Source organism: Callithrix jacchus, chromosome 9 (assembly GCF_049354715.1).
Source record: "Callithrix jacchus isolate 240 chromosome 9, calJac240_pri, whole genome shotgun sequence".
Classification (NCBI taxonomy): Eukaryota; Metazoa; Chordata; class Mammalia; order Primates; family Cebidae; genus Callithrix; species Callithrix jacchus.
In genome coordinates this window covers 69,287,391-69,312,088 of record NC_133510.1, presented here as the reverse complement: position 1 = coordinate 69,312,088, position 24,698 = coordinate 69,287,391, and the positions used below count along the sequence as shown (strand labels likewise).

The 24,698-nt window shown below is 41.0% G+C and overlaps 2 protein-coding genes across 12 annotated transcripts in view; one reads left to right on the top strand and one right to left on the bottom strand.

Annotated features, from left to right (window-relative positions):
* The window catches only part of LIMA1 (LIM domain and actin binding 1), a 113,202-nt gene extending 97,282 nt beyond the window's left edge, over window positions 1-15,920 (bottom strand). For 8 of the 10 annotated variants that reach the window (XM_078336667.1, XM_078336671.1, XM_078336672.1 and 5 more), the window contains exon 1: window positions 15,823-15,920. The gene's annotated coding sequence lies outside the window, so the exon portion shown is untranslated. Of the gene's footprint in view, window positions 1-7,131; window positions 7,230-15,822 lie in introns of all 10 variants that reach the window. The other 2 variants (XM_078336668.1, XM_078336670.1) reach the window with 1 other exon arrangement.
* A 95-nt stretch (window positions 15,921-16,015) lies between these two features.
* Window positions 16,016-24,698, top strand: part of LARP4 (La ribonucleoprotein 4) — a 200,898-nt gene continuing 192,215 nt past the window's right edge. For both annotated transcript variants that reach the window (XM_035256812.3, XM_035256817.3), the window contains exon 1: window positions 16,016-16,282. The gene's annotated coding sequence lies outside the window, so the exon portion shown is untranslated. The remainder of the gene's footprint in view (window positions 16,283-24,698) is intronic.

Genomic DNA, 24,698 nt, shown 5'->3' with positions numbered 1-24,698 from the left:
TCATTAATATTCTAACCAGAGCACAGCCTGTAAGAAGCCTGACTGACACTGACAGCTCAGGCATTAAGAGGATCACTGCTGCTACCCTCCACCACCCAGTCTAGTGCTTTCAGATAAGGGTGGCACTCTGAGTATCAGGATTACCTATAGAATCTGAACCTTTTATGTGGAGTCCAAACACATTAATTTTGGCAGACCCACACCCTAACTGCTCACCATCTAGACATACAATGTCAAAATCTAGTACAAGTTTGAACCCCTTAAGCATAAGCCTGAGGATTGGTTACCGAGTACTGGCCATATGCCAGGTGCTTTACATGTTATTTCATTCCATTTGATCTTATTCACTTAATTCTTACACTACCATGACGCAATTTTATTTTATATATATATATATATTTTTTTTTTTTTTTGGTAAGAGACAGGGTCTTGCTATGTTGCCCAAGCTGACTCAAACTCCTGGGCTCAAGTGATCCTCCCACCTCAGCTTCCCAAAGTGCTGGGATTATAGTCATGAGCCACCACACCTGGCCAGCAAATATTATTATTCTCATTTTACAGAGGAAGTAACTAAGGCTCTAGAGAAGTTTAATAACTTGCTCAAGGTCACACAGCTAACAACTGATAGAACTAGGATTTGAAACAATCCAACAGACCCTAATGTCCATGTTCTTATGACATGACAAACCACATCTTCCCGGTATGTAGGGGATGTCTGGACCAGTCTTATCCTTTAAGAGTCTTGAAACTAGAAATTATAAAGGCTGGACCAGATGCCCCTGCCTGTTGCACATCTAAGTCAACTCTGCCCAAGGCTCTTTTTGGCTGAGGTCTATATACTGAGTCTAACACACACTTACTGGGTAACACGAGGAAAATTACTTTAAGCCTTAGTTTCATCATCACTAAAATGTTCTCTTAACACATTGCTAAAATAAATGCTTAATAAATAATGATAGTAGTGGTGATAATAAAAATACCTAACATTTATGACGCATTTACCATGTGTCAGATACTGTTTTAATTGTTTTGCATATATAACTTATTTAATCTTCATAGTAACACACTCAGAAGTATTATTGTCTCACTTTATGTATTATTGAATAATATTCAGATGAAGAAACTGAGACCCAAAGAAGTTAAATAGATGTTAGCTCTTTTCATTTTTTAGGAGGCTGGCCTGAAAACAAAATGACCTCCAGCATGGAAAATAAACCAGAAAAGCAATTCTAGCACACATGAGATTTCAGAGTCAACTTATTTCTGTTAAATCACTGACAAAAAGAGAGTATCTCTAATGTAATCTCTGAAAAACTGGTAGTTACCACCAGAAACACCAGATCTGCTCAAAACCTGACACCATTTCTCTGCAACATAAAGTCTAAATCTGCAAAAGTTATACCTCATAAAGATACAATTTTAAGTATTATCAACACCTCTGCAAGAACTCTACATTGGGGCAGGCACGGTGGCTCACTCCTGTGATCCCAGCACTTTGGGAGGCCAAGGAGGATAGATTGCTTGAGCTCAGGAGAATGAGACCAGCCTGAGAAACATGGCAAAACCCCATCTCTACCAAAAAAAAAAAAAAGTTAGCCAGATGTGGTGGCTTGCACCTATATTCCCAGCTACTCAAGAGGCTAAGGTAGGAGGATTGCTTGAGCCTTGGAGGTGGAGGTTGCAGTGAGCCGCGATCATGCCACTGTACTCCAGCCTGGACAAGAGTGAGAACCTATCTCAAAAAAATTAAAAGATAAAATAAAAAAGAACTCTATGTTGAAAATAATATAACTATAACCTTTTCAGAGGGCTTCTATTACCTTATTCATTCATGTGAATATATTTTCTTGTGCTTATGAACCCCAAATATGTAAAAAATTATGGTAATCTTCACATATCTTATTTAGGCAGGTAAAAGAGCAACCCCAGTTACAGCCTTTAAAAATTGACTTTGGGGCCGGGTGTGGTAGAGCATGCCTATAATCCCAACACTTTGGGAAGCTGAGTCGGGCGGATCACAAGATCAAGAGTTCGAGCCTGGCCAATATGGTGAAACCCTGTCTCTACTAAAAGTACAAAAATTAGCCAGGCGTGGTGTTGGGTGCCTGTAGTCCCAGCTACTCAGAAGGCCAAGGCAGCAGAATCGCTTGATACCAGGAGGTAGAGGTTACAGTGAGCCAAGGTTGCACCACTGCACTCCAGTCTGGGTGACAGAGTGAGACTCCATCTCAAAAACAACAACAACAACAACAACAAACTGACTTTGGGCCAGGTGCAGTGGCTCATGCCTATAATCCCAGCACTTTGGGAGGCCGAGGTGGGAGGATCACTTGAGCCTACTAGTTTGAGGCTGCAATGGGATGTGACTGCACCACTCCACTCCAGCCTCGGCGACAGAGCAAGACTTATCTCAAAAAAAACAGAACAACTGACTTTGGTCTAAAATTTGTAGATCATGAAGAACCACCCAAGAACTTTCCTAATCTTTTTTTTTCCCCTTTAAATGAAAAAATTACCAGACTGAATCCAAGTCTAACTCCATCTCTCTCAATTAATAAAATTTGTTATTTGTTCCTTTGGTTCCTTCCCTCCCTGTCCCAGTTAATCATTAACTTACTGTAAGGGCAAACATAATCCAACAAAGTGAGGTATTTTTTCAGCAGTTTTTTTCACACATAGTAGAAAAATCTCTATCAATAAGTAGAAAAACAAATCAATAAGTCATTAGATCAAATTTAAGGTGAAGAGTAGAGAAAAACATAGCTAATTAGAAAAAGACTGGAAATTTACAATTGACATAGACAAAGCACAGACTTTCTCTGAACAGCATATTTCTCCTTTAACCTTTGTACCTTTTCATACTTGAACATCAGATGCACCAAATACCAGTCCCTGGAACATGTAGGGGCTCAATAAATATCTGTTATATGAATGAGAAACAGTGTCACACTAGTACCTCAGTTGATACACATCTCAACAAAGGCCCACCTATATAATTGAATATCTGCCTAGAAACTACATGCTCACAACTCTTGCCAATTACATGCTTAATTAAGGCAAAGTAGTTAATTAAGGAGTCTTCTTTACAATCTCAAAGCAAAAGAAACATTCGCACTTATTTTAGGAAGGCTGCTTCTGTTAAAGATATCAGCTTCTTATACCAGCCCTTTGTCCTTAATAATTAATCAAGTTTTCTCCAAACGCAGGGCTTGTTAGTTTCACTTCTGACCATTTCCAGGGAGGGCCTGGCTTCCATTCTTCCTATCTGAAATTTTAGATGATACGCTTTTTTTCAGAACTTGCTCAATCTTAAGAGTAAGTTTAGATCAGTTTAACCAATCCCTTGAAGCAGGAGAATTAAAATGGGTTTACTGAAAAGTGACACTTCTCCAGACAAGTTCTTTAATCCTTCCTTTCTTTAAAAAAAAGAGAAGCTGGCCAGGAGCAGTGGCTCACGCCTGTAATCTCAGCACTTTGGGAGGCTGAGGCGGGTGGATCATGAGGTCAGGAGTTTAAGACCAGCCTGGCCAAGATAGTGTAACTCTGTCTCTACTAAAAATACAAAAATTAACCAGGTGTGGTGGTGGATGCCTGTAATCTCAGCTACTTGGGAGGCTGAGGCAGGGAATTGCTTGAACCTGGGAGGTAGAGGTTGCAGTGAGCCAAGATCACACCACTGCACTCCAGCCTGGGCGACAGAACAAGACTTCATCTCAAAAAAAAAAAAAAAAAAAAGAAAAAAACTGAGAAGCTGCCACATCACAATGCTTTAATCAAGGACAAGCATCACTGAGGCTGGTCACATAAAGATGTACCAAATAATGATAGCCACACCAGTCATAAAGTTTGGCTACTTATCTGGACTAATGCTAGGCATCTTATTTTTTAAGAATTGGTTATAAACCTTTTTTTTTTTTGAGATGGAGTTTCGCTCTTGTTACCCAGGCTGGAATGCAATGGCGCGATCTCGGCTCACCGCAACCTCCACCTCCTGGGTTCAGGCAATTCTCCTGCCTCAGCCTCCTGAGTAGCTGGGATTACAAGCACGTACCACCATACCCAGCTAATTTTTTGTATGTTTAGTAGAGACGGGGTTTTACCATGTTGACCAGGATGGTCTCGATCTCTTGACCTCGTGATCCACCACCTCGACCTCCCAAAGTGCTGGGATTACAGGCTTGAGCCACCGCACCCGGCCTAACCTTTTCTTTTTTTTAAGACAGAGTCTTACTCTGTCTCCCAGGCTAATTTTTGTTTTTTTAGTAGAGATGGAGTTTCACCCTGTTAGCCAGGCTGGTCTCGAACTCCTGACCTCAAGTGATCCACCTACCTTGGCCTCCCAAAGTGCTGGGATTACAGGCATGAGCCTCCTTACCAGGCCTGGTTATAAACATATTAACATTACTGTTTCAGTTGAATTTTAGTATTTATCTTCTAAAAGCTACATCCAGTTTGGGACTGTAGCAAATAGTTATTGGGACACATTTGCTGGGCAGTGCTCTTTCAGTTGGCATGGGAAAGATCATCAATGTCTTTGGGTCTGAATTTCTTCATCTGAAAAGCAGATATTGATTCACACAGGATGGCTATGGGGACTAAATGAAAGGATAAAAGCAAAACTACTTTGAAAACTGTCAGCTACTATACAAAGCATTATTTGGTAGCTAATCAACGCGACATGGGGATTGATTAAGTGTGGGTAAAGAAAAGCATTAAAGTGTTAAGGACAACCTGAAGCATTCTTGGTGAAACTTGGTGAATGCAGAATGCATGGTACACAAGGACTATCCACAGAGCCTAACGGGTGGCTTGACAAATAGATCTGGAGCTCAGATGTACAAAGGCATTAAACACATTAGTTTGGTACTCCAAAGTAGGTTCAATACAAATTAAATAATTAAATATGTTTAAATATTTTATTTTTAATAAAACTTCAAGCCAGCACTAAGAAAAATGGAATTAAAAAATAAGACTAACCAACAAAGAAAAACAGAAAGAAGTTAGAACTAATTCATTAAACTGTCTGGTTCAACTAGATGTTAATAAGAAACCTTTCGTTGGAAGCTGTTGCTGAAAATCTAATCAGTACACTGTCCTATTTCAGGGCAAGTGCTAATAGTAAGTATAATGAAAATCATTTTGTCTTTCCTTGAAGACTCTAGATAGCTTTCTAATTTTTCTCCTAGAGAATGAAAACAGAAGAAAACTTCTGGTTGGTTGTGGATTCCAGTAACTGGGTTTTAGTTTTGCCATCCTGCTTTTAAAAATGTAATGGGAGTTGATAGACTAGTATAATCCAGAGTAACAACCTGGGAAATAGATGGCTCCAGTGGCAGTAAAATAGTGGCCTGGATCCTGGAAACACCCTAGAAAACTGGCACTCAGATGGAACTGAATCCTGGTTGTCACAGTATCCAAACTTTTGTCCTGTTCCCTTCAGAACTCCTCAGAGACTGCTACCTGATTTGAACCCAGATGGGCCTACCTCAGCTGTTGTGCAGTAAAGAAAAGTGCCAACACCACTTTGGATTGCAAACCAAACAAGACTTGTCCAGATGCAAAGTCTATCTTCAAGGCTATTCACTCATTCAACAAATATTTACTGAGCATTTATCATGTCTTTGGCAGCTTTCCAAGTGCTAAAGATAAAATGCTAAAAATGACAGACAAAACTGGGCACAGTGGCTCATACCTATAATCCCAGCACTTTGGGAGGCCTGGGCGGGTCGATTGCCTAAGGTTGGGAGTTCAAGACTAGCCTGACCAACATGGAGAAAACCCGTCTCTACAAATTACAGGCGTGGTGGTGGTACATGCCTGTAATCCCAGCTACTTAGAAAGCTGAGGCAGGAGAATTGCTCGAACCCAGGAGGTGGAGGTTGCTGTGAGCCAAGATTGTGCCATTGCACTCCAGCCTGGGCAACAAGAGTAAAAGTCCATCTCAAAAAAAAAAAAAAGTGACAGACAATGACCAGGCGCAGTGGCTCATGCCTGTAATCCCAGCACTTTGGGAAGCCAAGGCAGGCAGATCACTTGAGGTAAGGAGATTGAGACCAGCCGGGTCAACATGATGAAACCCTGTCACTATTAAAAATACAAAAATTATCCAGGTGTGGTGGTAAGCACCTGTAGTACCAGCTACTTGGGAGGCTGAAGCAGGTCTTGAATCTGGGAGGCAGAGGTTGCAGTGAGCCAAGATGGTGCCATTTCACTCCAGCTTGAGTGAGAGAGTGAGGGTCCATCTCAAAAAAAATAAAGTTATGACAGGCAAGGTCTCTACTCACGAAATTTCCATTCTACTGGGGAAGCAGGACAATTAACGATCATGATTAGTGCCGTAAAGGAAATACGAAAAAAGTAACTCAAGGGTGGGGCAGCCTATTTAGGCCATGGTCAGGGAAGGCCTCATTGAGTGAATGACATTTGAACTGAAACCTGAATGATAGGGAGGACATATGCAGCCAGCCAGGTGAAGAAAAGAGTGAAGGAGTTTTCCAGGCAGAGGAGAGCAAATGCAAAGGCCCTGAGGAAGGAATAATATGGCTAGGGAATGAGGAAGAAGTATGCAATGACATAGAGATGAGTGGTAGTCAGAATGAATAAGGATTTATAAGCAATACTAAAGGATTTAATTTAATGTGTGATACAAAGCCAAACATTGTTATATAAGAGTGTGCTGGCCAGCCACAATGGCTCACACCTGTAATCCAGCCCTTTGGGAAGCTGAGGCAGACGGATCACGAGATCAAGAGATCAAGATAATCCTGGCCAACATGGTGAAAACCCGTCTCTACTAAAAATACAAAAATCAGCTGGGCATGGTGGTGTTCACCTGTAGTCCCAGCTACTCAGGAGGCTGAGGCAAGAGAATCGCTTGAACCCAGGATACGGAGGTTGCAGTGAGCCAAGATTGCACCACTGCACTCCAGCCTGGATGACAGAGAGAGACTCCTCCCCCAACCCCCAAAAAAGCTGCCAGGCACAGTGGCTCATGTCTATAATCCCAGCACTTTGGGAGGCTGAGGTGGGCAGATCACCTGAGGTCGGGAGTTCAAGACCAGCCTGACCAACATGAAGAAACACTATCTCTACTAAAATTACAAAAAATTAGCCAGATGTGGTGGTGCATACCTGTAATCCCAGCTACTCAGAAGGCTGAGGCAGGAAAATCACTTGAACCTGGGAGGCAGAGGTTGCAGTAAATTGAGATTGCACCATTGTACTCCAGCCTGGGCAAAAAGAGCAAAACTCCATCTCAAAAAAAAAGTGTGTTTGCAAGATCAGATATATTTCATATACTAAATGAGTACTTTGGCTGGGTGCAGTGGCTCCTGCCTGTTATCCCAGCACTTTGAGAAGCTGAGGTGGGTGGATCACTTGAGGGCAGGAATTTGAGACCAGCCTGGCCAACATGGCAAAACCCTTTCTCTACTAATCAGACAGAAAAAAAAAAAAAAAAATTAGCCAGGTACGGTGGCATGTGCCTGTAACCTCCTGGGAGGCTGAGTCATAAGAATCACTTGAACCTGGGAGGTGGAGTTTGCAGTGAGCTGAGATCGCACCATTGCACTGTAGCCTGGGCAACAGAATAAAACTGTATCTCAAAAAATAATAAAATAACATGAGCATTTAATCACTTATATGTGCATAATGACTACAAAATGAAAAGGAAGGGAAAGGTTCTCATGGCTACAAGGCTTATAATATTACAAGAAACCAGTAATTTATTAATAGTGACAACATTAAGTAAGGTAAGAAATGAAGCAAAAATCAAGTGTTAAGTAAAAACTGGGGAGGGAGCCACTTATTCAAGGAGAAGAAATTAGAAAAGGCTTTTTAAATTTATATATATATATAAAGGTAGCATTTGATTTAGGCTCTTAAGGAAAAGGATTTCAAGAGTGTGGGGAGGGGAAGGAGCATGAGGCTGTGGGAACTATATGAGCAAAGGCACAGAGGCAGGAAAGAACTGGGCAGGACCAGGAAACAGAATTATTGTAGGGTCACAGTGCCAGGTGGGTGGGTAGTGTTGTGGAAGATAAGCCTCAAAGAATAGGCTATCAGAGTAGGGGTGTGGGTGCCTTGAAGAGCATGTCAGAAAGTAAGACTGAATTTACTTAGGCATTGTCTCCGCTTAATTTTATATACAAATCTCTAGAGATATTTGTTAAACTTCAGGTTCCCAGGCCCATCCCTCAGATACACTGATCTGCAGGTCTAGGTGGGACCTGAGACTCTACCTTTTTAACCAACACCAGGTAATTCTAACACAGGCAATTAAAAGAATCATATTTCGGGCCAGGCGCGGTGGCTCATGCCTATAATCCCAGCACTTTGGGAGGCTGAGGCGAGTGGATCACGAGGTCAAGAGATCGAGACCATCCTGGTCAACAAGGTGAAACCCCGTCTCCACTAAAATACAAAAATTAGCTGGGCATAGTGGTGCACGCCTGTTGTCCCAGCTACTCAGGAGGCTGAGGCAGGAGAATTGCTTGAACCTAGGAGGCACAGGTTGCGGTGAGCCGAGATCGTGCCATTGCACTCCAGTCTGGGTAACAACAGAGAAACTCCATCTCAAAAAAAAAAAAGAACCATATTTTGAAAATCAGTGATTTTTTTGTTTGTTTGTTTGTTGTTTAATGGTAACTCTGAACTGCAAGGGAAAAACTGAAGCCAACTCTAAAGATTGCTCAAGGATTCTGGCAAAAAAAAAAAAAAAAAGAGGGAATCTGAATTAGAAGACTGACTAAAGAGCCCTTATCACTGCTGGGGTACAATCAACCCAACTTGGGGACTGATTAAATGTGGGCGGAGAAAAGTATTAAAGTGGTAAGGACAACCTCAAGCGTTCTCCTTAGTGAAACTGGGTGAATGCAGATGCATGGCGCACAGGGACGATCCACAGAGCCTACGGGTGGCTGGAAATACAGTTCTGGAGCTCAGATATACAAAGGCATTAAACACATTGGTTTGGTACAAGTAAGTTCAATACAAATTAAATAATTAAATATAAAGAGCAAAACAGTACAAATTAGAAGGAAATGAAAGTGAGTATTAAACGAATCTCTGGATGGCTAAGTCCTTCTAAACTTCACAGCAGCAGAAGAAATCCCAATTTAAAAATCCAGGTTGGGCGAGGTGGCTCACGTCTGTAATCACAGAACTTTGGAAGGGCAAGGTGGGCAGGTCACCGGAGGTAAGGAGTTTGAGACCAGCCTGGCCAACATGGACAAACCCCATCTCTACTAAAAATACAAAAATTAGCTGGGTGTGGTGGTGTGCGCCTGTAATCCCAGATACTTGGGAGGCTGAGGCTCAAGAATTGCTTGAACCCAGGAGGCAGAGGCTAGAGTGAGCTGAGATGGTACCACTGCACTCCAGCCTGGGCAACAGAGTAAGACCCTGTATCAAAAAAATAAAAATCTATAAGATAAGTAATAATATACTATATACAAAATTAAAAGGCAAGCCAACTGGTTAAATATTTGGCTTTAAGACAAATAATATTTCTTTAAGAAATATTTCTTTAAGACAAAGAATATTCTTAAAATAGAAGAGTTTATACAAATCACAAAGAAAACCACTAAGCAGGCCAGGCTCAGAAAAAAAGAAAAACACTAGGAATAGTTCTATAGGAAGTAAAAGTTGTTAAATAACTTGCCTTGGAGACATACACCTTCTAGTCCTATAATGAAAATTTTTTCACATATATTGTAGATAATGGAGTTTTGTGGCATAGATCAGCAGGACTCCTATGATTTTACCTTACTAGGGTAAGGTAAATGTCAGTCTATGGGAATGCCTAAAAAAATACTTGCCTCTTTTTGACTTCATCTTTTTGACTTTTTTTTCTTTTCTTTCCCCAACCCCCATAGCAAGGATCACATTCAATTTTTTTTTTTTTTTTTTTTTTTTTACTTCTTTTTTCCTGACAGTTAAAGGGCACAAACAAATTAAACTGTCCCCGGGCTCCCCTTTGCTACTCTGGTGGAAACTGCCTTGGTTACCACTTCCAGTCTTTCCTCAGGCTCTATATCTCTAAAATAGGTGAAGGGTTAGAGATGAGACAGAAAGTAATTCCAGAATTTCTAGTGAACAGTAGCTCTAAAGACATCCTTTCAGCAGAGGTTGTCCGGTCTTGGGGATCAAAGGCCAAACTCTCATTTTACAGAAGAGGATCTAAGTCAATGAATGAATGACTTGTCCAAGATCACCTAATTGGCTGATGACAACATTAAGTTGGGAATCCTGACTCTCAAACAGCACCCTTTCCATTCTGCAGTAATGCTTCGTTGTTCACAAGCCCTGGCCCCTCAAACCAATGGACTTTTATAACACCATAATTCCAACATCTGTCTACTTTCCACTTAATCACTCCACTCACTCAATTTGGTCTAATAAAAGCCTGTGCTTCCCCACAAAATGCTCCAAATAAAAGAACACCAAACAAACAAACAAAAATAATTAAAATGTTAAGACACAAACAAAAATGGGAATGGAATTAACCCAAAAATAATTCACAGAAGAAATGGAAATAAATATATGAAAAATGTTCTCTCTCACTAGCAAAGAAATACAAATTAATTCACCTGTGCCTCCCAAATTAGTAAAGATTAAAAAATAATATTCAGGCTGGCTGCGGTGGCTCATGCTATAATCCCAGAACTCTGGGAGACTGAGTTGGGTGGATCTCCCGAGGTCAGGAGTTTGAGATCAGCCTGGCCAACATGGTGGAACACTGTCTCTCTACTAAAAAATGCGAAAATTTGCCAGGCGCAAATTTTTACCAATAATCCCAGCCACTCCAGAGGCTGAGGCAGAAGAATAGCTTGAACCAGGGCGGTGGAGGTTGCAGTGAGCTGAGATAGCACCATTGCACTCCAAACTGGGCAACAGAGTAAGACTATCTCGAAACATAAAAATAATAATATTCAATGTTAGCAAGGCTGCACTAAGATGAGCACTCACAATCACTGCAGTTGAGAATGTTAATTAGTTTAACCTCTACAAAAGGCAATTTGGGAGCAGGTTTACTATTTTTGAATTTTCACACCCCTTGATCTAGTAATTCAACTTCTGGGAATCAGGAAATAATCAGTGATTTGCACAAAGATTTATGTATATATTTGTTCTCAATTTTTTCATTTAATGTGAAACCAAAACACAAATTATGCAACCTCAATTCAATAAATTAAACAAATTACAGTGGAGATTAAATATCCATTAAAATGTTTTCAAAAAATTTTGATGCTATGAAAAATAATACAAAGTGAAAAAAGCTGACACAAAACTATATCTACTGTAACATTACGAGCTGAATTACCTTTGCGTTTGTGTGATATGTGTGTGTATATATGTGTGTTTATCAAAGAAAATAAAAAACACTAAAAGGAAATATATCAAACGGCAGATCTCTCTGGAACAGATTATGGAATATGGGTTATTTGGTGTTCTTTGTAATTTGTTTTATCCACATTTTCTATAATGAACATATATACTTTTTATTTTATAATAATATAAATATAATTTTTATTTTTAAATGTGTTGGTACATATGAAAATAAAATAAGAATTATATATACAATATAAAAAAAGTTTTTTAAAAAGATAAATTTTCAGGCCACTTACATGGAGATGATAATGGAAGTTATGGAGAGAAATCAAATTATACAGGGAGAAAGTATAGTGACGACAGGATGCTGTACAGGGCTATGGCAAACCTGGCATTTAAGGGGCAAAAAGACTGAGTTAATGGAGTATGGGAGTACGTGATTAGATCAGAAAATGGAGAACTAGATAGCAGTCAGGTCAAGAAAAGCAAATAAAAGGAAGGACAAGTTGTTCAATTGGTCAATTATTGCCAAGGGGTAAGGAGGAGGACACTGAGGGGCATTAGAGAGAAGCCACTGGATACTATGCATGGACAGACAGGTTTCCTGTAATGCTGGAAGTCAAATTTTTGCTCAGAAGCCAAATCTGAGCAAATGATAACTGTTCAGTAAACCTGACTTTGAAATAAAGAAGTCCTGGAGCATTAGCCTGAATTTCAGTTTTTGGAAAAAGCAAAAAGATTGTGGAAATCTAAAATTAAGTAAAATGCATACTAGGACTAATTTATGGGTAATTAAACAAAAAATGGCAATACTCTATACAAGACAAAACTTGTTTGAAGGACTGTAAAGTTTTCCATATCATAAGCTCTGTCACAGAATAAATAAGGGGGAAAATAGCCCCACACTTGTTATTAGAAGTACAAAAAAGTTGCATCTTTTTTCCCCTAAAGATGAAAGTTCTTAGTTTCAGGGTAGTATTATTAAGAAATTCTTTAAAATAAAATCAGAAGAATGTAAAATTTTCACGGTGTCATGTTAACTTCTTATGAGTGGACATGTGAAGTCTCTAGAAACAATTTTTACATGTCAAGAAATCATCTGACATGCTACATAATGGATTGCTTGTTGGGTCAAACTCCATCTTTTTTATAAAAATAGGTCTTCATTAGCACAATAATTTGACTGAGTCTTAAGGACTCTGTACCCAGCTTCAGAATAAATGCATCAGTATGGTCCTACCAAGAGTACCATTCATCATAGAATTTCAACTCCACAGTCATTAAATAGAAACTATTTCATTTACAAGCACTGGTTTCTCTAAAAGGTTGTGTTAAGTAACCTCACCTGGAAATTACTGTATGCAATCTAAACTGAAATACCTTAATTTCCTATCAAAAAACATACAGCGAAAGACAACAGCAAACTGAAAAAACAATTGTCTTTTCTAATGGAAATTATTGAATTAGGACTCAAGTTAAACATTCTCCTATCTGCAGAAAGGGTACAAATTCTAATCTAAAAGTCTTCCATCTAGTAGTATATGGAATTAAGAATGCCTGAAACTAGTTTCACTGTCAATTTAAATAATAACAAATTCTTCCACTTTGCAGTTAGGTGGCCTGTTATGGCAAAGATGTCTCATGAACTCCCACACTCCCAACATGCTTTTTGTGTCTGTATATGTCTTTGATAAATTTTTCTGGTACAGGGGCTTTAAGTTAATTGCAGTTGAGTGGTGAAAAATACCAGAGAAAATGGAAGAATTTAAAACCCAAAGAAAACAGTAGTCAAAATCATACTTAAAAACATTCTTCACCACCCACCTATCTACCCTGTCTTCCCCACCCAAGAAAAAAAGAAAGAGAAAAACATTTTGAGGGCACCTTAGCAGTAAAAAGTGTCCCCTATCACCAAGATGTGAATTGTTTTAGCTTCTGAAGCTTTCTCTTGGAATTATTAGGTTGAAATTTAGCCCCACCTTTAACCAAAGTCTGGAACAAAGCTTGAGTGTACCAAGTTAAACAAAGTTATACAATGAGGTAATTTTTACAAAATGGCACTCCTTTGCTAATGTTGCCAATACTGTTCTCTTTCCACGAACCTGATAACAACACTTCCCAGCCCAATACAGAAAAGTGGAAACAGCTCCAACTATTTACTAAATGCCACATTAATGACAGGTTCTAACCCCATTTTCCATAGGCCATGGAGTTGGAGGAAGACAGGGTAAGAAATACAAACATGATACAAATACGGCCAGGCATGGTGGCTCACGCCTATAATCCCAGTACTTTGGGAGGCTGAGGCGGGTGGATCACCTCAGGTCAGGAGTTTGAGACCAACCTGGCCAACACAGTGAAACCCATCTCTACTAAAAATACAAAAATTAGCTGGGCATGGTGGCTGGTGCCTGAGGCAGGAGAATTGCTTGAACCTGAGAGGCAGAAGTTACAGTGAGCCAAGATCGTGCCGCTGCACTCCAGCTTGGGCAACAGAGTGAGACTCCGTCTCACAGAAAGAAAAAAAAAAAAAAAAAGAAAAAAAAAGTGATACAAATACATAGATTGAAGAGAATTACTCATTATTACTCAGAGGTTTTTGTTTTGTTTTTAAGAAAAAGCAGAAGAGAGAATTAAAAAAAAAACAATTATTCCCTATGCTCCTACCCCCGGGCTGACCTCTAGTATAGAAGTGACCTCACTAACACCATGAGTTGTATATGGATCTGCCTAACCCATTTGATTTTAAGTTATTTTAGGGTAAAGACGTTTGGCACTTTGAATCCACTAAAGGCACTCAATATTTTGTCCAAAGAATGAAATAAGTTCCTAAACTAATTACCTAGTACATTATATATTATTCTATCAATGCAAAACAAGAAAACATATATGCACAGACACTTTTTTTTGCCTTCTTTCATGCCAACTCTATAATTTTTTGAAGGTCTATCTAAAATATCATCATACTGCATCCAAGCTATAACTCTACAGGAACTTAGAACATGTTTGTTGGGGATTATGTTCTTTTGTGTCTACGTTATACCTCAGAAGGGCTTGTGATATTTCATGGCTCCTGAAATATTTAGCTTTTGTGAATAGTACTGGTAACTATGCAGATAAAAGGTACTCTGTTAAACCATATATATTTATTTAGAGGCGGAGTCTAGCTCTGTGCCTAGGCTGGAGTGCAGTGGTGTGATCTCGGCTCACTGCAAACTCCGCCTCTGGGGTTTAAGTGATTCTCCTGCCTCACCCTCCCAAGCAGCTGGGATTACAGGCGCCCTCCACCACATGCAGCTAGTTTTTGTATTTTTAGTAGAGACGGGGTTTCACTGTGTTGGTCAGGCTGGTCTCGAACTCCTGACCTCGTGATCCGCCCACCTTTGCCTCCCAAAGCGCTAAGGTAACAAGCGTGAACCACCACACCCGGCCTGTTAAATCATTTAAATCAAGGGCAAAAGAAAGAATACTTAATGCAGAAGAAGACCTCTCCCCAAAAGGGGTATTGCCTTAAAAACTGACAACTCTCTAAGTAGTATCTCTAACTAACCTGAAAAGTCAAGTCAATTGAACCATCTGGATTAAGCAGACTTTTTTTTTTTTTTTTTTTTTTTTCCTCCTCTGTATTTTTTGTAGAGTTAGGGTCTTGCTAAGTTGCCTTGGCTGGTCTTGAACACCTAGCCCAAGCGATCCTCCCGCCTCAGTTTCCCAGTGTTGGGATTACAGGTGTGAGCCACTGCGCCCGGCCGAGGCAGACTTTTGAAAGCTGGAATTGGGTGCAAGACAATAGTAGTTCAAATATCTCTCACCAGGATCAGCTAAACCATTCTCGCAATCATCAATAAGGAGGCTAGGAAAGGTGCCAGATGGTTCGTTCCTAGCAGCTACAACTTCAAGCTTTAGTATCTGTAGCCAGGGGTGTACAATTACCTTACATTAACGCCTACATATGTCGGGGGCAGGTGCCAGCGATATATACACGACAGCGATTCGGGGATGACACATCGGCTGCAACGACTGTTATATTCTCAACATTCCTCAAAAGGGTGTAAGTGTCTTAAACAGAGTTTAGCTGGCGTAGTGGAAGAGGAGAAAAATCGAAGAGAGGAATTGGCTTTACATGAAGGGAAAAGAGCAGCTGAATATTAGAGTATTTCCCTGGAAGAAGGATATTTGGAGTTTTAATGAACTGTTACCTTCCTCCACGATACCAAAAAGCATAGAGTTAGAATGCAGTGTTCCCGGTGGGAGAAGAGGGGGTCTTTACGGCTCCCGCCCTAGGCTCAGCCCGACGTAAGTACTCCCCATTCCAGCGCAGGCCCCAAAAGTAAGGAAAGAACCGAGGATCAGCGTCCCGCGACCCCTTTTCTTGAGGGGGAGGGACTCACACTCCATGCACTCCCCCGCCCCAGAAGTCGCAGGAGAAAGAGGGTGTGGAAAGAAGCTGGGGTCTCGGCGCACTCTCCGGTTGTGGAGAAAGAAGGCCCTTACCTGGCTAAAAGCCGCCTTTCCTCTGCGCTGCTCCACCCTGCCACAGGTCCCGGCGCTCTACCTAGCGCACCTGTCGCGACCAAGCTACTACACCTACTGCTCCTGCAGTCCCGCCCCGGACCCCGCCCACCGCCGCGGGGGCGCGCACGCAGCCCGCCGCCCGTACGACCTCGGGCTGAGCGTGCGCGCCACCGGTTGCGTGCCCGGCGCTCGCGTCTGTTCTTGTAGTTTTGGTGGCGCAGGGTGCTGTCGTTGGGACAGGCTGGCTGTTACTCCGGGCCTCGTCCGCTTCAGCACACTTCTCTCTGAAGAAGACACGCACCTGCACGACGTGGTGCTCAGTGCGCCTTTACTTTGGTCTTAACTCCTGTGACTCAAAGTTACCGCAGTTTGACTCTCGAGCCGCTCAGGTTTTTCCTAAGCTCAACTGTAGGCCAGCTAGGTTCCTGGTGCTTTGGGGGTAAGTTCTATGCAGGGAGCGTGTTTTAGAGGAGGCTGTGTGGTGTAGTGGAAAGAGCTGTACGTTAATTCTGGCAACGGTTTGACAAGGACGGATGACGTCCAAGTTCTCCAACAGCTGTTTTTACTTCACTCAGAGTAGGAGTTGTGCGTAATGGTTTGGAGACCGTCAAGAGCCCTGGCACTTGGCCATCCTGCCCCCAAGTTCTTGTCCGAGTTCCGTGCCAGGTGCGTGATGCTTTTTGATACTGTCCTTCTTTCCTGTATCTCAAGCAGAGTAGGGTTTCAGACCAAAAATTTTCTGAAGTTTTCGGAATTCATGCAGCTTGATGCGTATTGGTAGGGGCTGCTTGTGGGAAAACGCTTGTTTTTACATTTTCTAAAGAAGTTAATGAAAATGTATAAGGAGAAGAGAGATTTCCAACAGATGTTGAATGTGCCAGCCAATGATTCCCTCCTTCCTTCAAATATCCCCTAGACTGATTTCTGGATAGGTATTGTAGAAAGAAAAACTTTAGACAAAACAAACTTAGATTTTGAATCGGACAGCAGTCAAAACCAGAAGCTGCTCAGGCACTCCTGCTCTAGCCGCCTAGGCATCAAGCTTTATAGGCTGAACACGAAAATAAAGAAATTTGGTTGACTACAGCTAAGTGTTTGCCTCATTTGGGTATGGTCACATGGGAGATCCCTAATTATATAACCACTTGGCTGGTTGTCTGTGATTCGTTACAGCTCCATTCAAAATCAGGTGCAAGGGGTCCGGCACCGTGGCTCACACCTGTAATCCCAGCACTTTGGGAGGCTGAGGCAGGTGGATCACCTGACATCGGGAGTTCGAGACCAGCCTGGCCAACATGGTGAAACCCCGTCTCCACTAAAAATACAAAAATTAGTCCGGGTGCGGTGGCTCACACCTGTAATCCCAGCACTTTGGAGGCCAAGGTGGGCATATCAGTAGGTCAGGAGTTTGAGACCAGCCTGGTTAACATGGTAAAACCCTGTCTCTACTAAAAATACAAAAATTAGCTGAGCGTGGCGATGCATGGCTGTAATCCCAGGTACTGGGGAGGCTGAGGCAGAAGAATGGCTTGAACCCAGGAGGCGGAGGTTGCAGTGAGCTGAGATCGTGCCAGTGCACTCCAGCCTCGGTAACAGAGCAAGATTCCGTCTCATAAATATTTTTAAAATGAAAAAATTAGCCGGATGTGATGAGCGCCTGTAATCCCAGCTACTCGGGAGGCTGAGGCACGAGAGTCGCTTGAACCCAGGAAGCAGAGTTTGCAGTAAGCAGAGATCATGGCACTCTACTCCAGCCTGGGTGACAGACTCCATCTCAAAAAAAAAAAAAAAAAAAAAATCAGGTACAAGGAATACCTCCAAATTTTGGGTTGCTTTCTGGGTACAAAAAGAACTCCAAACGAATGGCCTGCCACTTATTTTACATTAACAGTATCAAGTATCAAGACTCCAGCAAAAGTGGCAGGCAGCATGGGAATGTTAAAGAGCATACAATATCAGTGTAGGCTAGTACTCCAGAAAATACGTTAACCTGCGTGTAGCATTCCCTCAATAGATGTCTCCCCTTCCCTCATTTTTTTTTTTTTAGCTCTGTGTTTTAGTGGATGCAAATTACTTGCTTTCCCAAAGCCTCCTTTTGAAGATAGAGCTAGCATATACACTGCAGCTGGCTTTTGCCAGTTTGCAAGGTTGATTGCTAAATTTTCAGGGATTTTATGAGCCAGTTCATAAGCACAACTATTATTAAAAATCAAATTATATAAGCTAAAATTAAGTTAAAAATGTAATTGTACATTAATCTTGGCAACGGTTTGACAAAGGCGAATGACCTCCAGTTGTGTTGAGTCATGTTTATAATCTCAGTGCTTTGGGAGGCCAAGGCAGCAAGATGGCTTGAGGCTAGAAGTTTGAGGTTGCAGTGAGCTATGATCGCACCACTCTACTCCAGCCTGGTCAACAAAGTGAGACCCAATTTCTAAAAAATAATTTTTTTTTTTGATATTGTCTTGCTCTGTTGCCAAGGCTGGAGTGCAATGGGATGATCTCAGCTCTCTGCAACCTCTGCCTACTGGGTTCAAGTGATTCTCCTACCTCAGCCTCCTGAGTAACTGAGATTACAGACAGGTGCCACCACGCCTCGCTAATTTTTGTATTTTTAGTAGAGATGGGGTTTTACCATGTTGGCCATGCTGATCTCAAACTCCTGACCTAGTGATCTGCCCACATTGGCCTCCCAAAGTCCTGGGATTACAGGTGTGAGCCATTCCACCTGGCAAAATAATTTTTAAAAATAAAGGTAATACTAAAAACTCAACCCTTTGTGGTTTTTTTCTTCATTCTAATTGGAAATTAGCCAGGCATGATGGCATGGGCCTGTAGTCCCAGCTACTTAGGATGCTGAGGCAGGAGTTATTTGTCCATTTTATTCCCATGTGGAAATACTATGTGTGTTGTATGCATCTCTTCCCAACTCTATTCAGAAATGTCACATTGATAGTATGAAATTGGCTCTAATGGGAGTATTTACACCATGGAAATTGGCAAATGCAACAAGTCAGGGCTTGATTTATGGTTTTGCTGACTTTTCTAGACCAAATATTAGCAAACTTTTTGTGTAAACAGCCAAATAGTAAATATTTTAGGCTTTGTGGGACTTATAGTCTCTGTCACAGCTACTCAGCTCACATTGTGGTGCCAAATGTGCCAAAGTAGCCATAGACAATACATAAAGAATGGGCATGGGACAGGTGCAGTGGCTCATGCCTGTAATCCCAGCACTTTGAGAGGCCCAAGCAGGGATCACTTGAGGCCAGTGCTTAGAGGCTAGCCTGACCTATGTGGCAAAACCCCATATTTACAAAAAAAAATGCAAAAAACAAGAGCCAGGTGTGGTGGTGTGCAATCCCTGTTAACTGGGAGGGTGAGGTGGGAGGATGCCTTGAGCCCAGAAGTTGAAGGTTGCAATGAGCTGAGTTCGCATCACTGCACTCCAGCCTGGGTGACAGAACAAGACCCTATCTCAAACCAAAAAATAGGCCTTTATCTGATAGGGAGGGGAACAATAGAGTTAAAAGAGAAAAATGGAGAAGATGCAAGCAAATGTTTACATACATGATACAGTGCAACAAGAACAGCAGAACATACTGCAAAAGAAAATTTTTTTTATTTCCTTTTTTTTTTTTGGGACAGAGTCTCACTATGTTGCCCAGGCTGGAGTACAATGGTTCGATCTCATCTCCACTCACTGCAACCTCTGCCCGCCCCAAGTTCAAGCAATTCTCCTGCCTCAGCCTCCTGAGTAGCTGAGATTACGGGTGTCTGCCACCGAGCCTGGCTAATTTTTGTATTTTTTAGTAGAGGCGGGGTTTCACCATCTTGGCCAGGCTGGTCTCAGACTCCTGACCTTGTGATCTTCCCACCTTGGCCTCCCAAAGTGCTGGGATTACAGGCGTGAGCCACTGCACCCGGCCACTGCAAAAGAAATTATATCAAAATATTTAAGAATCTTGGAAGAGAATGGCAGATACGCAGTAAAATTGATGAGGCATCTACACATAGGAAGAAAATTACCTAGAGATTTATCTCCAGTACACAGTGAAATAAGTTTTTACACTGGTAAAGGTGTTTATTGCTTTAAAAGAATTGGTGTCAGCTAGGCGAGATGGCTCACGCTTGTGATCTCAGCACTTTGGGAGGCTGAGGTAAGTGGATTGTGAGATCAGGAGTTCAAGACCAGCTTGACCAATACGGTGAAACCCCATCTCTACTAAAAATATAAAAATTAGCCAGGCATGGTGGCAGGCACCTGTAATCCCAGCTACTCAGGAGGCTGAGGCAGAAGAATCACTTGAACTCAGGAGGCAGTGGTTTCAGTGAGCCAAGATTGCACCATTGCACTTCAGCCTGGGAGACAGAGTGAGATTCCATCTTTTTTTTTTTTTTAATAATTCGTGTCCAGGCCCAAAGCTTCCTCTAAAAAAAAAAAAAAAAAAGAATTAGTGTCTTCCACACAGATTATATTTCTACTACATTATTGTCTACTTTTTTTTTGTTTTTATTTTTTTTTTTCTTTTCAGGCGGAGTCTCTGTACCTCAGGCTAGAGTGCAGTGGCTTGATCTAAGCTCACTGTAACCTCTGCCCCCCAGGTGCAAGCAATTTTCCTGCCTCAGCCAAGTAGCTGAGATAATAAGTGTGTGCTGCCACACCTGGGTAATTTTTGTTTTTGTTTTTGTTTTTGTTTTTTTGAGACAGAGTTTCCGCTGGTTACCCAGGCTGGAGTGCAATGGCGCAATCTTGGCTCACCGCAACCTCCGCCTCCTGGGTTCAGGCAATTCTCCTGCCTCAGCCTCCTGAATAGCTGGGATTACGGGCACAGGCCACCGTGCCCAGCTAATTTTTGTATTTTTAGTAGAGACGGGGTTTCACCATGTTGACCAGGATGGTCTGGATCTCTTGACCTCGTGATTCACCCACCTCGGCCTCCCAAAGTGCTTGGATTACAGGCGTGAGCCACCACGCCCGGCCAATTTTTGTATTTTTAATACAGTTGGGTTTCACCATTTAATAGAGATGGTCTATATCTCCTGACTTCAAGTGATCCGCCCACCTTGGCCTCCCAAAGTGCAGGGATTACAAGTGTGAGCCACAGCGCCCAGCCAATATTGTCAACTTTAAATGTGGCTTCAGTAATGAATATTTGAAATTTAATGAATAGTTGAAAATAAACTGTATTTTATTATAATGGCACTTTTACAAGAATAGGAAGGAAGACTGGAGTGGCTACAGATTTATTAGAAAAACGTCCTGCCAGGTGAGGTGGCTCACGCCTGTAATTGCAGTACTTTGGGAGGCCGAGGCGGCGGATGGATCACTTGAGATCAGGAATTTGAGACCAGCCTGGCCAACATGGTGAAACCCCATCTCTACTAAAAATACAAAAATTAGCCAGGCATAGTGACGGGCCTGTAATCCCAGCTACTTGGAAGGCTGAGACAGGAGAATCTCTTGACCCTGGGAGGTGGAGGTTGCAGTGAGCCGAGATCACGCCATTACACTCCAGCCTGGGCAACAAGAATGAAACTTCATCTCAAAAGAAAAAAGAAACAAAATTTTCCCAAGGTCATTATTTGGCTCTGTTACCAATTATAATTCAATATCTGAAATAAGTCAGTCATTTAAAAATATTCTGGATAGGCTGGGTATGGTGGCTCATACCTATAATTTCATCACTCTGGAAGCCTGAGGCAGGCGGATCACTTAAGGTTAGGAATTCAAAACCAGCTTGGCTAACATGGTGAAACCCCGTCTCTACTAAAAATGCAAAAGTTAACTGGGTGTGGTGGCAGGCATCTGTAATTCCACTTACACGGGAGGCTGAGGCAGGAGAATTGCTTGAACCTGGGAGGCAAAGGTTGCAGTGAGCTGAGATCACACTATTGCACTCTAGCCTGGCCAACAAGAGTGAAACTCTGTCTCAAAAAAAAAAAAAAAAAGAAAGAAAGAAAATTTTGGATAAAATTCATTCTGTTCATCACCAATCCCAAAAAAAGGAAACATTTGGAAATTGTAGTTAAATAATTTGAAACTGACATTATTAAAATTGGCCAAGTACTTAGGTTGAGATGGGTGGTCTTGTACTTTATGAACTGCCAGGGCTATATGGCACACATATCCTACATTATAAATGTATTTTTCTCATTCTTTCTATTCTGGTCTGGCAACAAGATTAGCCAATATTAATTTCTTGCAAGACCTTACTTTAATGATTGATATTCTTCAAGAATTTTTATCACTTAATTGCACTGCAGCTAAGAACAATTAACATTCAGAAAGTAAAAAAATTAATAGAATGCACTACAAAAGCTTTGGAAAAATTAAAGATTGGTATTAGAAATCATGAAGCTCAATTTGAAGATTTGGTTAAGTCATCAGTTTAAAGTCATTCCATTTAATAATTTTTTTTTTTTTTTTGAGACAGGTACTTACTCTATTGCCCAGGCTAGAGTGCTGTGGAACAATCATAGCTCACTGTAACCTCAGACTCCTGAATCTAAGTGATTCTTCTGCTTCAGCCTCTCAAGTAGCTGGGATGACAGGCACATGCTACACCTGGCTAATTTTTTTTAAATTTTGGTAGAGATGGGGTGTCACATGTTGTCCAGGGTGGTCTTGGACTCCCAAAGCACTGGGATTACAGGCGTGAACTACTACACCCAGTCAAATATAGATTTAAACCTCTTCCTAAAAAGTAATGAATATATATATTTTATTAGAAACATCATTTTAAGTTATTTTGGTTTGTTAAAATCATCTCCTTGGACTTCTAAAGAACAACATTTACTGTGGAAAATAATATCATTTGAGTATGTAAGTGGAATTTTAAAACATGTATTTGAATTTCTTCTGTTTTTTTTTTTTTTTGATTTGCATTTCTCTGATGATCAATGAATGATGTGAGCACCTTTTCATAAACCTGTTTGCCATTTGTCTGCCTTCTTTTGAGAAATATCTGTTTGGATGATTTGCCCATTTTTAGTTGGATTATTAGATTTTTTCCCCTCTCTAGTTGTTTGAGCTCCTTATATATCCTGAGAAAATATTTTCAAATATTTTTCTCCCATTCCATGTGTTGTCTCTTCACCTCGTTCATTGTTTCCTTTGCTATGCAGAAGCTTTTTTACTTGATATGATCTCATTTGTCCATTTTTGCTTTGGTTGCCTGTACTTGTGGGGTATTACTTAATAAATATTTGCCCACGTCAGTGTCCTGGAGAGTTTCCCCAATGTTTTCTTTTAGTAGTTTCATAATTTGAGGTCCTAAATAAACTTAAATCTTTAATCCATTTTTATTCACTTTTTGCATATGGTGGCTGGTTGTGGTGGCTCATGCCTGTAATCCTAGCACTTTGGGAGGCAGATCACAAGATCAAGAGATCGAGACCACCTTGGCCAACATGGCGAAACCCTGTCTCTACTAAAAATACAAAAAAAATAGCCAAGCATGATGATGTGCACGTGTAGTCCCAGCTACTTGGGAGGCTGAGGCAGGAGGATCGCTTGAACCCAGGAGGTGGAGGTTGCAGTAAGCCAAGATTGTGCCACTGCGCTGCAGCCTGGCAAGAGAATGAGACTCTGTCTCAAAAAAAAAAAAAAAAAAAAAAAAAAAAAAAAACAAGAAAACAAGTTTTGTATGTGGTGAGAGGTAGGGGTTAAGTTTCATTCTTCTGCATATTGGATATCCAGTTTTCCTGGCACCATTTATTGAAGAGACTGTCTTTTCAGTTTACTATATATGTACAGATTTGTTTCTGCATTCTCTATTCTGTTCCATTGGTCTATGTGCCTTGTTTTATGCAAGTACCAGCTGTTTTTTTGGTTACTATAGTTCTGTAGTATAATTCAAGCTCAGGTAATGTGATTCTTCCAGTTTTTTTTTTTTTTCTTTTTGCTCAAGATAGCTTTGGCCATTCTGGGTCTTTTGTGGTTCCATATGAATGTCATTGGCATTTTCATAGCATTGAATTGAATCTGTAGGTTGCTTTGGGTAGTATGGACATTTAAACAATATTGATTCTTCCAATTCATGAACATGGAATATATTTCCTTTATATATATTTCCATTCTTTCATATTCTCTTCAACTTCTTGCTTGTGTTTTATGATTTTCTATAGAGTTCTTTTAATTCTTTGGTTAAATTAATTCCTGGGTATTTTATTTTATTTGTAGCTATTGTAAATTGGATTACTTTCTTTTCTTTTCTTTTCTTTTTTTTTTGGAGACAGTCTCACTCTGGCCCAGACTGGAGTGCAGAGGCCAGTCATTGCAACCTCTGTCTCCTGGTTGAAGCAATTCTCCTGCCTCAGCCTCCCAGGTAGCTGAGATTACAGGCACCCACCACCATGCCCAGCTAACTTTTTTGTATTTTTAGTAGTGACGGGGTTTCACCATGTTGGCCAGGCTAGTCTCAAACTCCTGACCTCAAGTAATCCACCAGCCTCAGCCTTCCAAAGTGCTGGGATTACAGGCGTGAGCCACCGCCCCTGGCAGGATTACTTTCTTGATATCTTTTTCAGATTGTTTGCTGTTAGCATATAGAAATGCTACTCATTTTTGTATGTCGATTTTGTTAGTTTTGTTTTTATTTTTTTTATTCGTCTTAAGGTTATTCCTGAATGTATGTTGATTTTGTATCCCATAACTTAGTTTATCACTTTTAATAGGTTTTTGGTGGAGTCCCTGGGTTTTTCCATATGTAAATTCATATCATTTGCGAATAGTGATAATTTTATTTCTTCCTTTCCAATTTGGATGCCCTTTATTTCTTTCTCTTGTCTGAATGCTCTTACTAGGACTTCTAGTACTACGTTGAATAACAGTGATGACATTAGGTATCCTT